General features: G+C 45.1%; 1 protein-coding gene across 3 annotated transcripts in view; it reads left to right on the plus strand.

Moving 5' to 3' along the window:
- The first annotated feature begins 8447 nt into the window (after positions 1–8447).
- Positions 8448–12911, plus strand: part of LRRC8D (leucine rich repeat containing 8 VRAC subunit D) — an 89409-nt gene continuing 84945 nt past the window's right edge. For 2 of the 3 annotated variants that reach the window (XM_053250460.1, XM_053250459.1), the window contains exon 1: positions 8448–8893. The gene's annotated coding sequence lies outside the window, so the exon portion shown is untranslated. Of the gene's footprint in view, positions 8894–8992; positions 9116–12911 lie in introns of those variants that run through there. The other variant, XM_053250463.1, reaches the window with a different exon arrangement.

Consider the following 12911-nt stretch of genomic DNA (forward strand, 5'->3'; position numbering starts at 1 on the left):
CAGGAGGGAGGGGAGAACAGCCAGCCCCAAAGAGCGCACAGGTGCTCTGTGCGGGTTGGCTAGTATTATATAATACTTTAATAGAAATCTAAGGTGTGGCCACATTTGGAATATTGTGTACAGTTCTGGTCATCCTATTTAAAAAAGGATATTGCACAGAGGGCAACAAAGATGATATGGGGGCTACAGCACTTTGAGGTTTGGCTAAATATTTTGGGTTTTTTAAAGTTTAGAAGAGAAAAGCAACTGAGGGGAGACATGCAAGGAGTTTATAAAATTATACATGGTATGGAAAGAGGGAATAGGGAGAAGTTCTTCTCCATCTCTCACACTAGAACCAGGGTCCATACCATGAAACTGATTGTCCGGAAATTTAGGACTGACAAAGGGAAATACTTTTTCACACAGTGCATAATTAAACTATGGAATTCTCTGCCATGGGATGTGGTAATGGCCACCAGCTTGGATGGCTTAAGCAGGACTTAGACAAATTCATAGAGGATAAGTATCAATGGCTAATAGTCCTGATGGCCATAGGCTACCTCCATGTTCAGAGGCAATGGTGTTCTCCCTCATCTCAAATGACTTAACATGGGCATGAGATAGAAACCACCCCACCATAGAAAGCCAATTCATCTGGGGGTAGTTTTCTACCCTGTGTCATATTTTTACTAGTAACATAAATATCATAACCGGTGAGGAATCATACACATGGATATATTGTGCACTAGAGGGCTAGTAAGAGTTTGACAACAAGAACATAGCTGGGAGTGTAGTGGTTTGCTTGTTTACACACCTTTACATAGCTGGGGGTAGAAATCTACCCCCAAATCCAGATCAGGGTTAATATCATATAACCCGGAGTGGACAACTTGTGGTTCCTCAGATGTTGTTGGACTAAACTCTCACCATCTCCAAGAGCAATTTTGTATCTGGGGATGATAGGAGCTGTAGTCCAAGAGTAGTTGGAGAGACTCAGGTTGGATACCTGTGATATTGCCCAGTTATATGTATGTTTAAACAGATGTAAATCCCATTGAACTTAAAGCAAGAGAAGCCATTCCACTAGGACAGGGTGGATGTTGCACACCCTATTATCCGGCCCCTCCCCCCAGCTCCCCCTCCCCCCTCCCATTTCCTCTCCAGTTCCACCTGCATTTAATTTCCCTTCCCTCCCTGAATCCTTTTCCTCAGTGCCTTTCACAGCGTTCTTTTGTCTCAGAAGCTCTTGATCAGGGGTGCCCCTTGCTCCGGACTTCTGGGCAGAAATCTGGACACACACCCCAGCCCCTGGGGCCCTAAAATCATTAAATCAAGTGTGCCATGTGGCTGCTGCTGCCTGCTGCTGGCCTGCGTTGCAACGGTTGGCCAAGTGCAAGTGGAGTGGCTGTGAGGGATGGCTTGTGCCAGGCTGCCAGCCCGCGACCCACCCAATCTCCTCCCAGGTGCAGCTGCTGTTGTGGTTGGGCCTGGGCAGGTGAGCAGCCTGCTGACTTGAGCTGTTTTCACACCTAAATGGGCAAAGAGGCACCTTTAAAAAGTGGTGATTCTCTTTACTGAGCAGGGGGAGAGTAACTGGCCCTATCCACCCGCAGCACAGGACCTCCAGCGACTGTTGCTGGTGTCTATCTTAGGTTTCTTTTTAGATTGTGAGCCCTATGGGGGCAGGGATCCAGCTTATTTCTTTCTTTCCCTATGTAAACCGCTTTGGGATCTTTTGTTGACAAGTGGTATATAAATATTTGTTGTTGTTCACCCACACGCAGTGCACCTTCGCACAACCCACATGATGCAGCCTGCCGGAGCCATGCAAGGCAGTGGAGCGAGCTGCAAGGGCAGTGAGGCAGCAGCAGAGCAGGTGAGAGGCAGGCAGCCACTGCCTCTCCCACTCGGTCTCGGAGAGTCAACTGCTCCCCCAGCCCAGAGCAACAATCTCAGGGCAGGCAGCTGCCTGCATGTGGAATGAGGGCAGAGGCAACAGCCCCGGCGGACCTGCAGAGCCTCCCCCTCCTCTGCCTGCATTGATTGGATGGAGAAGGTGTGCAGAAAGAGGCACTTCCGCTACATCCAGCTTGTCCCCATTCCAGGGAACGTGACAGCAGCTGGGTCCCTCCGTGCACCTGTTCCACAGAAGAGTCCTCTTGCAGCTGTTATTGCTTAGCCTCTTTTGATTATGAATCTATAGGATTGATGCCCCCACTGTGCAGTGATTTAAAAGCTATAGTTAGCATGCCTTCAAACAGCCCTGCCAGAGAGTTATCCCATTTTAACCAGGCAAACTGAAGGTAAGAGAGGGATGACTTACTCCCCAGACAATCCTGTGCCAGCACATCTCTGCTGGCATTGGCACCCAAACTTTCTAAGGTCAGCGGGGAAATGAAGCCGCTGTGTTGCCTTGATTAGAACTCAGCCCAGGTGCACCTCAGTCCTAGCCTAGTTTACTAGAAATAGGTAGAATTGCAGGCATGCACACCTGCAGTGAGCCAACCAAAGCTTTGTACCTTGTTAGAATATTACAGTAGTTTGGTTCTCCTAGGCATTTTCCAGACTAGGAGATTTGCAACGGTTAATGCATTGCAAACTGTGACGGAATAGTGCAACGGTTTCAAAATGAGAGTAGATGGTTGTTTAATGCTTCATTGTAAGCTGGTGGGCATTCATATTTTTCCGTCTGCTGAGATGTATTTTCCAGGCAGGAATGTCCATATTCTCATTGAAATGCATGTATCTGCCCCTCCTCCTGCTCCATTTGGGCCAATGGAGTCGTCAGCAAAAGGGAATCCTGTGGCGAGCCTGGAAGACAGGGAGGAGAGGACCGAACTGGCGTGCCCAGGTGGCCACTCTCTTCCATGGCAGCGGCGGCCAGAAGCCCCTCAGCTCCCCTGCCAGGGCTGCTGCCTCCTCAGTTGGTGCCCCAGGCAGAGCCTCGCTAGTGCCCAGGAGCCATGCGGTGGTGGTGGGGTGCCTTTCTTCTCTCCCCCGTCGCCCTTGCTGCTTCCCTCCTGCTGGGTCTTTTCCTGAGGAGGGAGGATGGTGGTGGTGTGTCTCCAGAGAAATAAATAAAATAAAATAAAGAAGAGGGAAGAGGAGGAAGGGAGGCAAGCACTCCTCCAGTGAAGGCTGAGGGATTGCATAGATGTAAGTGAATCATGATTCAGTTCAATGGGTTTCCTTTTAAGTAAGTGACTGTTCTCTCTCCCTGCCCTTTGCCTTGTAATATTTATCATTTATCTATTTAACATACTTGTATACTGCCCCAAATGCAAGTCTCTGGGTGGTTTACAACAAACCAATAAAAACAACAAATAAAAAGGTTACAACAATTTAAACAATTTAAAATTCAAAATGTTAAAACTATTAAAATCATCAAACAATTAAAACAGTATCTAATTAAGAGCCTGGGTGAACAAATGTGTCTTGACTGCCTTTTTAAAAGTTGTAAGAAATGGGGAGATCCCTAAGCAAGTGGGATTGCACAGAAGCAAATGATTTAGTTCAATGGGCTTCCTCTTCAGTAAAAAGTGCATGAGAAAGGGTTGGATTCAGAAATCTGCTCAGCTGCTCTCCTCTCTCCTTCCCTGTTGACAGGCTCAAGTTATTTTGGAATCAAGTGGAGGAGGAGGGAGGTGTAGGGAACTGTGGGGAAGAAAGGAGAGGAAAGCTGAGATTTCTCCATGCTGGCAGAGGAAGCAAGAACTGTCCATACTGCAAAATGATACAACACATAAAATGCGGGGAAAGGCTCCCTACAACTTAAAAATGTGGCTACTTTCCTGCAGCATATTTATAATGTTGTAGGGCAAAAACACATCATTAAAATCCAAATCAAGGCATGGGAAATGTGAACGGCACCCTACTGACAATGCAGCGACACCAATGTGGGAACATAGGCAATCTGGAGGGGCACTTAGAGGACACACGGTGAGTACGTTGCAGCATGTAATCTGGAAAACACCCTAGTGAATTTTCAAGAAGTAACAGAGGTCTCTGTACCTATTATTAGACCCTGGAACATTCAGACCAGTGTTGTCACTCTTCCACCATTGTGGATTTGTGGACTTGTTTGTAACAGACTATATCACTCTCCGCACATTGGACTTTACCATTTATTCAGTGCTATATATTTCATTTCAGCTATGTGATTTCTTATTGTTCTCTCTGTTTTTAGGTTGAGAATATATTTGATTATAAAATTATACTGGACCAAGCTGTTGCATGCTTTTGATTGTATGGTTTGTGCATAGTATAATGAGGATCTTATTGTTTCTTGTTTGCTTGATTTAAGAGATCCCAGTATGCATTCTTTATCTTTTATTATTTTATTATTTACCAAAAGACACACACACACCCCGCCGCAGTTGCCTGCACAAAAGCATCAACATTGGCTTGCTTTGATATTTTTCTCATCAAGAAATGTATGAGAAGATGGAAACAGAGGATCCAGAGCTGAAAGATGCTGAACATTGCCTTTGGAAAAGTGTGCTTCACTCTCTGAAACTGAATGGCCATGCACTTGTTTAAAAACTGTCATCAGCTGCAAGTGTGACAAAAGACTCATTGTGTGCTTCAAGACTACTCTCAACTTGAAAACCTTCCAATTTTGTACTTCCCTTCCATTTCCTTTTGGATCGCTTCATGCCACTTTCTATGCCATTTCTATTTGGCACACCTTGCCCAACAGCTCTTTAAAAAACAAACAAAAAACCACCACTGTTTCTTTTCTTACAGTGTCTAATACACACATATTTACCATTTTTTCAGTTCTGCATAAATGTATCACCTTGCTCTATAGTGCTAAGTTCGTTGCCTGGAGCAAAAATAGTAGTTGCACCTTTCACCAAAAGGGCTAAACCAATGAAGCTGGTGTTGGCACGTTGGGTTTGTAGTGCTGCTGCCTCGATTTTGAGGTGCAGTGGCATGACAGTTGGCCTTGTTGATTTTGTGAAATAATTCTGAAGAGCAATTATAGTTTCAAAGTTCTGATAGAGCACAGTAGTCATACCAAGTGGTCTATCCTTCTCCGCTCCAGAAGACATTTCAGGCATGTGCCTAAGTAAAGTTGACTCATATGAAGCCGTCTTGTGAAATGACTGCAAACGTTAAATAAATCTAGAGCTTATTTGTTGTGCACAGCCATGGGATATTGCTGATGTCTCATGACAAAATAAAATGGTTACAGCCACCCATACCCAGACCACATACACATAAAAATAGTGTCCCACAGCATCAGACAAAAAGGTCTCCTTTAACAATTGATTGCTACATACCGTGGTTTCTCTTCAGATCGTAAAAATTGATTGCTACAGATTTGGGGTAATTGGCCTGTATCGTTTGGGCTGCTAAAGCAAATAAAATTGCACATTTGGAAACCCTAGCATAATGATCGGATAGCAGCAAAAGCACCTTTTCCTCATCAGAGACTTGATGGTAAAGAGACTTAACAATTTCTCTCATACTGATAAATATACATGCATTGTGCAAGACCTTTGGGCTTCTGCCTTCTTCACTTGCTCTGATCTTATAGGCAAGGTAGAGTAGCTGCAGAAACCATTACAGAATGTCCATGGTAGAGGGTTCCGCCGTCTACGATTGGCTGTTGTGGGTACGTCATGTGCTGTCATGTGAAGGTTGAGGTCTCCTGGGGCTAGTGTCTTGAATGCATAGATTCAAAAGTTCTCTCTTGCTTCCAATTTCACCACATCCTATGTAATCTCTATTGCAGTGATTGACAAATCAGATAGTATATGTTCACCAGTGTTGAAATGTTTGGCTATTAGTTGGTCTAATTTTTTTTTAATATAATTGCACACTTGTGATTACAGAAGTGTTTACGTAGGTCTTATTTTTGTCTTACTCATTTACTTAATATTGCATTCTGGTCATTTGCACTCACTCAGGTAGATCATATTACAGGATCTGCAGCTGGTGTTCTGTTAGATTGCATATGTTTTTCCTAATGCTCTTGAAAGTAGATGTGTCACATAAATAGATACAGGTGACACATTATTTTGAATCACAGTGGTGTGATCCTGAATTCCTGACTGGTGACTTAATTACAGCTCTCAAAATCTACACAGATTTGGTAATTAAGGAAATGCTACAATAGGTGGTTTGATGAATGCTTTAGAACAGTGGTGCCTGGTGGTCTCTGGAAATGGGGGTGGGCAGGGCAGGCATTGGTCCTGAAAAATCACATCATTATATTTATGTTAATCTATATCTTGCTCTTCCTCCAAGGAGCCCAGAGCAGTGTATATACTTATGTTTCTTCCCAGAACAACCCTGTGAGGTCGGTTAGGCTGAGAGAAAAGTGACTGGCCCAGAGTCACCCAATGTTCTCATGGCTAAATGGGATTTGAACTTGAGTCTCCTTGCTCTCAGTCCAACACTCTAACCACTACACCATGTTGAATCTCTTGTTAAAATGTAAGAAGAGCAGCAGGACATGAAGCAATTGCAAGAGCCATTAGAACTGCAGGGCTGCAAGCCATACCATGCATGATTTCATTAACAGACTAGCCCCCTTACAGTGTTCACTTGCTCTTAATCATGCTTCTGTCCTCTTGGTGTCTGTCTTATAAGCCATGGCTGGATGCAGGATATAAAACACTGCAGTGCATACAAAATCAGAACAAATACACAATCCTGCCATCCGCCTCCAAAGCACGGGCTGGAATGAAGGAAATGGAGGCTTCAGACTGACTCCCAGTGTTGCCATATTCAAGCTTCCCAAATCCAGGTGGCTTAATTTGCATATTATGCAAGTTAGGTGGCAACCAATTTGCATTTATTTATTTGACAGATTTGTATACTTTCCCCTCCTTCTCTGCCCTCACTTGTGATTGGATCCAGAGTAAATTCCGGGCAGCACATTTGAAAACCATGTAAATCCGGGTGGAATTTAGCAGCCGGGGGGGGGGGAGCCAAAATCCAGGGGCTACCCTAAATTCCAGTGGACATGGCAACCCTACCCTCTCTCCTTTCTAGTGGCTTTCCAAGCAGCTCTCCTCAAGCCAAAAATTTGAAGTCCCCTCATAGTTTCTCCATTAATTGTTTTAAACCATTAACTTCTCCCTCTATATTGCCCTTCAGAGCTCCATAAAATAAAACTTCACCCCAGCAGCTCCTTCCTCCTTATTCCTGTTGCCTCACCACAATTTCCCCCCTCACCTTTTTCCCATTCCCATTTTTCCCATTCCAGTTTTTCGTGTCCCCAATACAGTCTCCTTGGCTGTATTGCTATGCTATATAGAACAGGGATGTGCACAAACCGCCATTTGAGCATATTTTGGCAGCGGGGCCTGTGAGCTTTAAGAAAGAGGAAAGCAGATCCTTACCTGCCCTCTACACCCCATGCAGCTTCCTGCTGGGGTGGTGTGTGTGCCTAGAAGCCCCACACAGCACCAGTATGCACATGGCATCCGCGCATGCATGGGTGCAATTTGCATGGTCAACACCAAGCTGACCACGCACATGGTGCCCATGCATGCATGGACGCCATGTACATGCTGGCACCCATGCTGTCCTACCCAGTTTTGGTATAATTTTGGCAACAGCTGAAGACTTTCCTATTTGCTCAGGTTTTCCAGCATAAGTTGTAGCTCATTTTTAACTGGTGTTGTGTGGTTCTGCTGGATTTTATCACCTGCTTCTCAGTCACTGCTTCTGTGGTTTTATGTTATAATGGTATGACATTATTGTATTCTTAGCTTTCATTGTATGGCAGTCCGGGAGCTTTATGCTGATATGTGGCATAAATTAGTAAAATAGGCTCTTCACAAAATCCTTTGCTAGGCATCATACACGGCAAGAGCGCACTTCCACCCCTGCTGAAGATTCCTTGTCATGTTGTGTAGAGGATATACAGCTGAAGACATGGTTTGCCTTAAGTGGCCCTGCTCCCTAAAAATATAGCCATCCAAGAGACCCTTAGGTTGCTTGTGCAATGAAGCTGATACGGTGATGTCGGATTGGGATTAAAGAGATCTGGGTTCTAATGCCGCTTCAATATAAGTCCCACTGGATGTGACTTTAGGTTAGTCACTAACTGCTCTACCTAAAACCCACCTCACATGGGAAGAGAATTATACAGAGAGAAGAAAAACCATGCATATTTTTCAGAACTCCTTAAGGACGGGCAGGATAAAAATGTAGTAATGTATTCAAACCCACCCTAAAATTATCTAAAACAAGTGGCCCTGTCTTTCCATGTGAACTGTTGAACAATCGTATACAAATAATGGCTGACTATCGAGGAGGATGTGGTTCTATTATCGGTTAGTGGGTTGAGAGTGATTAAATCGCCATGCACGCAGCCAATCCGGGTCACCCTCAGTGTCACGCCAGCAGCTCCCTGGCGGCCCTTTTGCCGTGGCTCTGTGTGTGCACCTGTTCGCGCACGGCCAGGCCGATGCGGAGACTCTCTCCAAGCCGAGCAGCGCACGCGCCCCACGCCGCTTTACAGGGAGCCCTCTCGGGGAAGCGGCGCGCGGCAAGTCCCGGCCGGGGGAGGGGAGAACGAGGGGAAATGATTTGGAGCGTGGCGAACTCCCCCCACGCCCGGCCCGGCTGCACCTGAGGCGCCGCCGCGAAGGAGGGCAAGAACTGAAGTCTCTCGCGATCACATGGATGCCTCGGCCGCCATTGGCTGCAGCCTGGCCGCCAGCTGCGCTCCTCTCCTCTCCGCTCAGAGAGCCCAGAGGGAGAGCGCAACGCGGCGGCATCGTCTTCCTCTCAGGCCACAAAGGAAGGCGCGTTTGATGCGGTGCCTGAGGCCGCCTGCCTGCCCTGCCTTGCCCGCCTCCCAGCAGTCACGCGCCGCGGCACCTGCATGGCTTCGCTGCCAGAGTGAAGCAGCACACGCAACCTGCCGCCTCCTCCTCCGCGAGCTGAGGTGCGTAAGTGCGCGGCGTGACGTAGAGATTCTGGGCGAACCTCTGTTGCGGTGCGGGCCGGGGGTGGCTCTGGCTGCTGCTGCATATCTTGGAGGGTCAGCCCTGCGTGACTCCTGCGCTAGTCTTTATGCAATTTAGTCTAGAGTCTCATACTTAGCATTTACTGTATAGGCTGCTCCGCATACACTACCATGATGTAATCCATACATCAACCCTGTAAGGTAGGCTGTTATCACCATATTATGGATGGGAGTCCTGAGGCTGAGGGAAACAACGGCTTGCCTGGGACTGTTCAGGCAGCAGTATATGCAGGGTTACCTGGAAATTTGCTTCACTGGAGGCAGCGGGATATGTTTCTGAGTAAGCATGTACAGGATCATGCTATTAGTGAGTTCATGGCAGAGAGGAGATCTGGTCTTGTAACTGTTAGTTTTAGCTACACTGCTTCTTTTAAGTATTTGCAAAGCATGGGGGTCTCATTGGCCAGCTGTAGTTCTTGCTATTAAAGAGGCACTGAGCTTACTAGATTTTTTTTTTTTTAAGCTCATCTCCTGCCCCTGCCACACCTTTCTTAAAAGATGGGTGCAGCCACGAAACATGTGAAGCAACAAGTACAAGTGTGGAAGTATGTCTTCCGCACCATAGCATAAACTCACAACCAGCCCCTACCCGTGAGGCTGGTTTCAAGAATGAGAGCTTTGAATCAGCCTGAGTCCAGGCAGAGCTCCTCCTAATCACCCTGCCCCTTCCTGCAGTTTAAATACTGTAAGAAAATAAATGATATATTCTTACTATACTTTTGTTTTGCTCTAATACACTTTAGTTTTAATACAAAAAGAGAGCGTATGGCAATTCGAAGATTTTATTTCATTTAAATCAAAGATCAGACTCATCCAAGATGACTGTGCCTGAGAGACTTGAACTGATGTCTCTTGTATTAGAAAACCTGGCAGCTCAATTGGATTTGGAATCCCCTGATTTGTCTTCCCCTTCTCCTGTTCCCCTCCTCAATTGATCAAGCAGACTAAAGTATGTTTTCTGCCATACCTACCTGAAGAGCAGATCCAAAGCTGATGTAACCCACAGGGTGCCCCACTAGGATCTAAGAGTAAAAAATGCTGCAAATGTCTCCTGTGCCCATGCAGCCTAAGGCAGATGACACTGGTTTTTGAGAAATGATCAGAGCTGTTGCCACATTACTGGGAGATAAAGCTTTTTTTTAAAAAAACCAGACCTGATGTTTCCAACTCATGTTGGTGTTGTCCAGAGAGGCAGTTGTGAGGGGAAATTGGAATGCATCCAGCATTATAGCAAGGTCCACTGAAGTTAGGAAGGCTAATATCCTCAGATTAAATTCCTTTGCAAAAAAAAAAAAATCCTTTGTTCTCTTTTTCTTCTCCTGCCAACAGTGACTTGCCTCAGGGGCATCCATATATGTTGAGAATAGCAGCTGCTGCAGAGAGCAGGAAGGGTAACTCATTTTGCAGCTGATGTGAAAAAAATGATTGACTGGTCAGAGATGTTTCTCCAAAATTCAATACTATGTGTTGCAAGGGAATAGAAAAAAAGTGTATAGTATGGAGGTGTAAGCAGGCAGATCTGTTTGAGAAAGCACTGTGGTAAAAATGGAACATCATGTTCCCCAGTCCTTAATTAAGTATTATTTTGTTAATTTGTGGCACTTTCATCAGTAATGTGTACCTTGAGTAACAGCAATGGCATTCATGCAATTTTCACATTGTACAAAGCAATGTAAAGGCTGGGTTCCTGTCCAGTATCATGCCTACAAGAGCTGGTTTGTGGTGAATAAGAGGTTTTTTTCCCCAGTGGATGATAAGGTGCTTTGTCCTTGCTGTTCTATGCCAAGCTATCAAAGTACTGTAAAACATGGCATCTTTTGGGGAGATAAAGGAGTTTTATTATCCCTGCTTACCAGCTGCAGAACCAGAGGGTGAAGGATTTAATTTGATCTGCTGGCAGAATAAGATCTACCTCTTGATCTTCCCTAAGGCTGGTCAAAGTGTTTATGGCCACAGGTCACTATAGAAATACATTATGGTGCTGGAAGATTACTAGCATGTGATTGACAACCCTAATTTACTGTGACTGAATATAGCAGATTCCAAGCTGTGGTTGGTGAATATCTCATAGTTCTGTAATGCTATTTGTGTAGCTTTTACTGGTTTGGTTGTTTAAAGGCAATAGTTTTCCAGCTTGTTTTAAAGACAATTGTCTTGTAACTGAGCAATCCTTAAGGCCCATACTATTATGATATTTGCTAATACATTGTCAAACAGAGTAGAATTAGAGCTTGTGTGTACAACTTGTGATTAAAGATGTGAAGGCCCTGGGGGAGGAGAACCTCTGGGGGAAAATATTATTGGCCCCCCCAACCCACAGTTCTTTGGAGGTGGGGGGGGGGCTGTGTCTGATTCCCCACCCCTACATTTTTTCCAGGCTATCATAACTATGTGTGTAATCCACCAGACCTAACTCAACTCATCAGCTGTGTATTATGGCCTGCCACTGCCAGATGCTTGACAATCATTCTGTTTTGGCAGCCCCAGATAGGCAGCAAAGCCAGTCCCTGGTAGGATGCCATTTGGGTTTTGGGGTCATATGTTGTACAAGCCTGACTTTGAGAACATTCAGTTAATTCTAGGGAAGCAGTTCATAGGGGATTTGGGGATACATGATAAATTCTCCCTGTCCAGATGATATGTGACCAACTGGGATTGTTGAAAGGGATAGAATTGCTGAGTCACAGTTATCAAAAGTATGACTGTCTAACACAGTGTCGGGAGGGATGTGGATGAGCTGGCAGTACTGAGCCTCCCTGTCCTGGCCTCTGGCTCTAGCAAGTGAGGAGAGAAAGCAAAATGTGCCGCCTATTGCTTGGAGCTGCAAGTTATTGTGGAGAGTGTGCAATTTACGCCATTGATTAAAGCATGCTCTTCCCCATCTCTGCTGGTGTCAGGTAAAACTGGTTTTATTTGTCCAGGCAAACTTACTTTCAGGATATTGTTTTATCTGCTGGTTTTAATGCTTAAGTGTGTGGTGTTCTGCTTGACTGGCTTTTGTTCATGTTTGTGCTATACTTTTAGTGCTTCTTGTGTTTTTATTATGTGATGTGACTTTATAAAGCTGCCTTGTAGGAATTTTATAGAAGGCAGGGTATAAAATAACAACTGATGATCTCTGCTGGAGGCGTAAAATCAACCAGGATGAGCTCTTTATATGGTGTGAGTAATCTCTGGGTCAGATGTAGTGCTTGTGAGTTAGTTGCAAACAGCAGCTGACATCTAGACTAACCCTGTGCTGGCAAACCAAGGTTTTCTGTAATGTGAGAGAGGGGCATGGTTTGGGGTGATTTAACCCCCCTACCCTCTGTAGTCCTCTCTACCTCCTGAAACTATTACCCAAGGGCTGGGCGGTTATTAGGGACATAGTTAAGGGAAATACAGGTGGCTGCAGGGAAAAGTAACTGCTGAAAGTCACTTGGCCCCAACCTCATGAAATAGAAAACCCTGGCACAGTAGTGTAGGGTTAGCCTGTATGTTGGCCAGTAGTCCTGGGTCGTCTTGTGCTGGTATAATAGATGTACTGAGGTTGTTGAAAGTGAATCCTTTGCAGCCTGATCCTATGCATGTCTTACCTGGGAATCATTCTCACTCAGTACAGTGAGATTGTTCCAGAGTAAATGTGCAAAGGATTATTACTACCGTAAAGCATTACTGGATATTTATTTAAGGGGAAATTACATTCCTTGTTAGATTATGCATGATCTTTGAACGATTGAACTGAACAAACAATACGTCGATATAACAGGGGCTTATGGTTTGTGTATATGCATTGTTTTCTGTTGCTATATGGAAAGTTTAAGCATCCAGTGTCACTCCTGCATCTCGAAAGTCATGCTTTACTTACACAGTGTCACTCTCAACTGCCTCTCATAAGGAGACAAATTTTACAGTGAGTGCAAGGTAGCATGTAGGCAGGGATATTTGTAAGGGAATT

Source organism: Hemicordylus capensis, chromosome 4, assembly GCF_027244095.1.
Source record: "Hemicordylus capensis ecotype Gifberg chromosome 4, rHemCap1.1.pri, whole genome shotgun sequence".
NCBI classification, from domain to species: Eukaryota; Metazoa; Chordata; class Lepidosauria; order Squamata; family Cordylidae; genus Hemicordylus; species Hemicordylus capensis.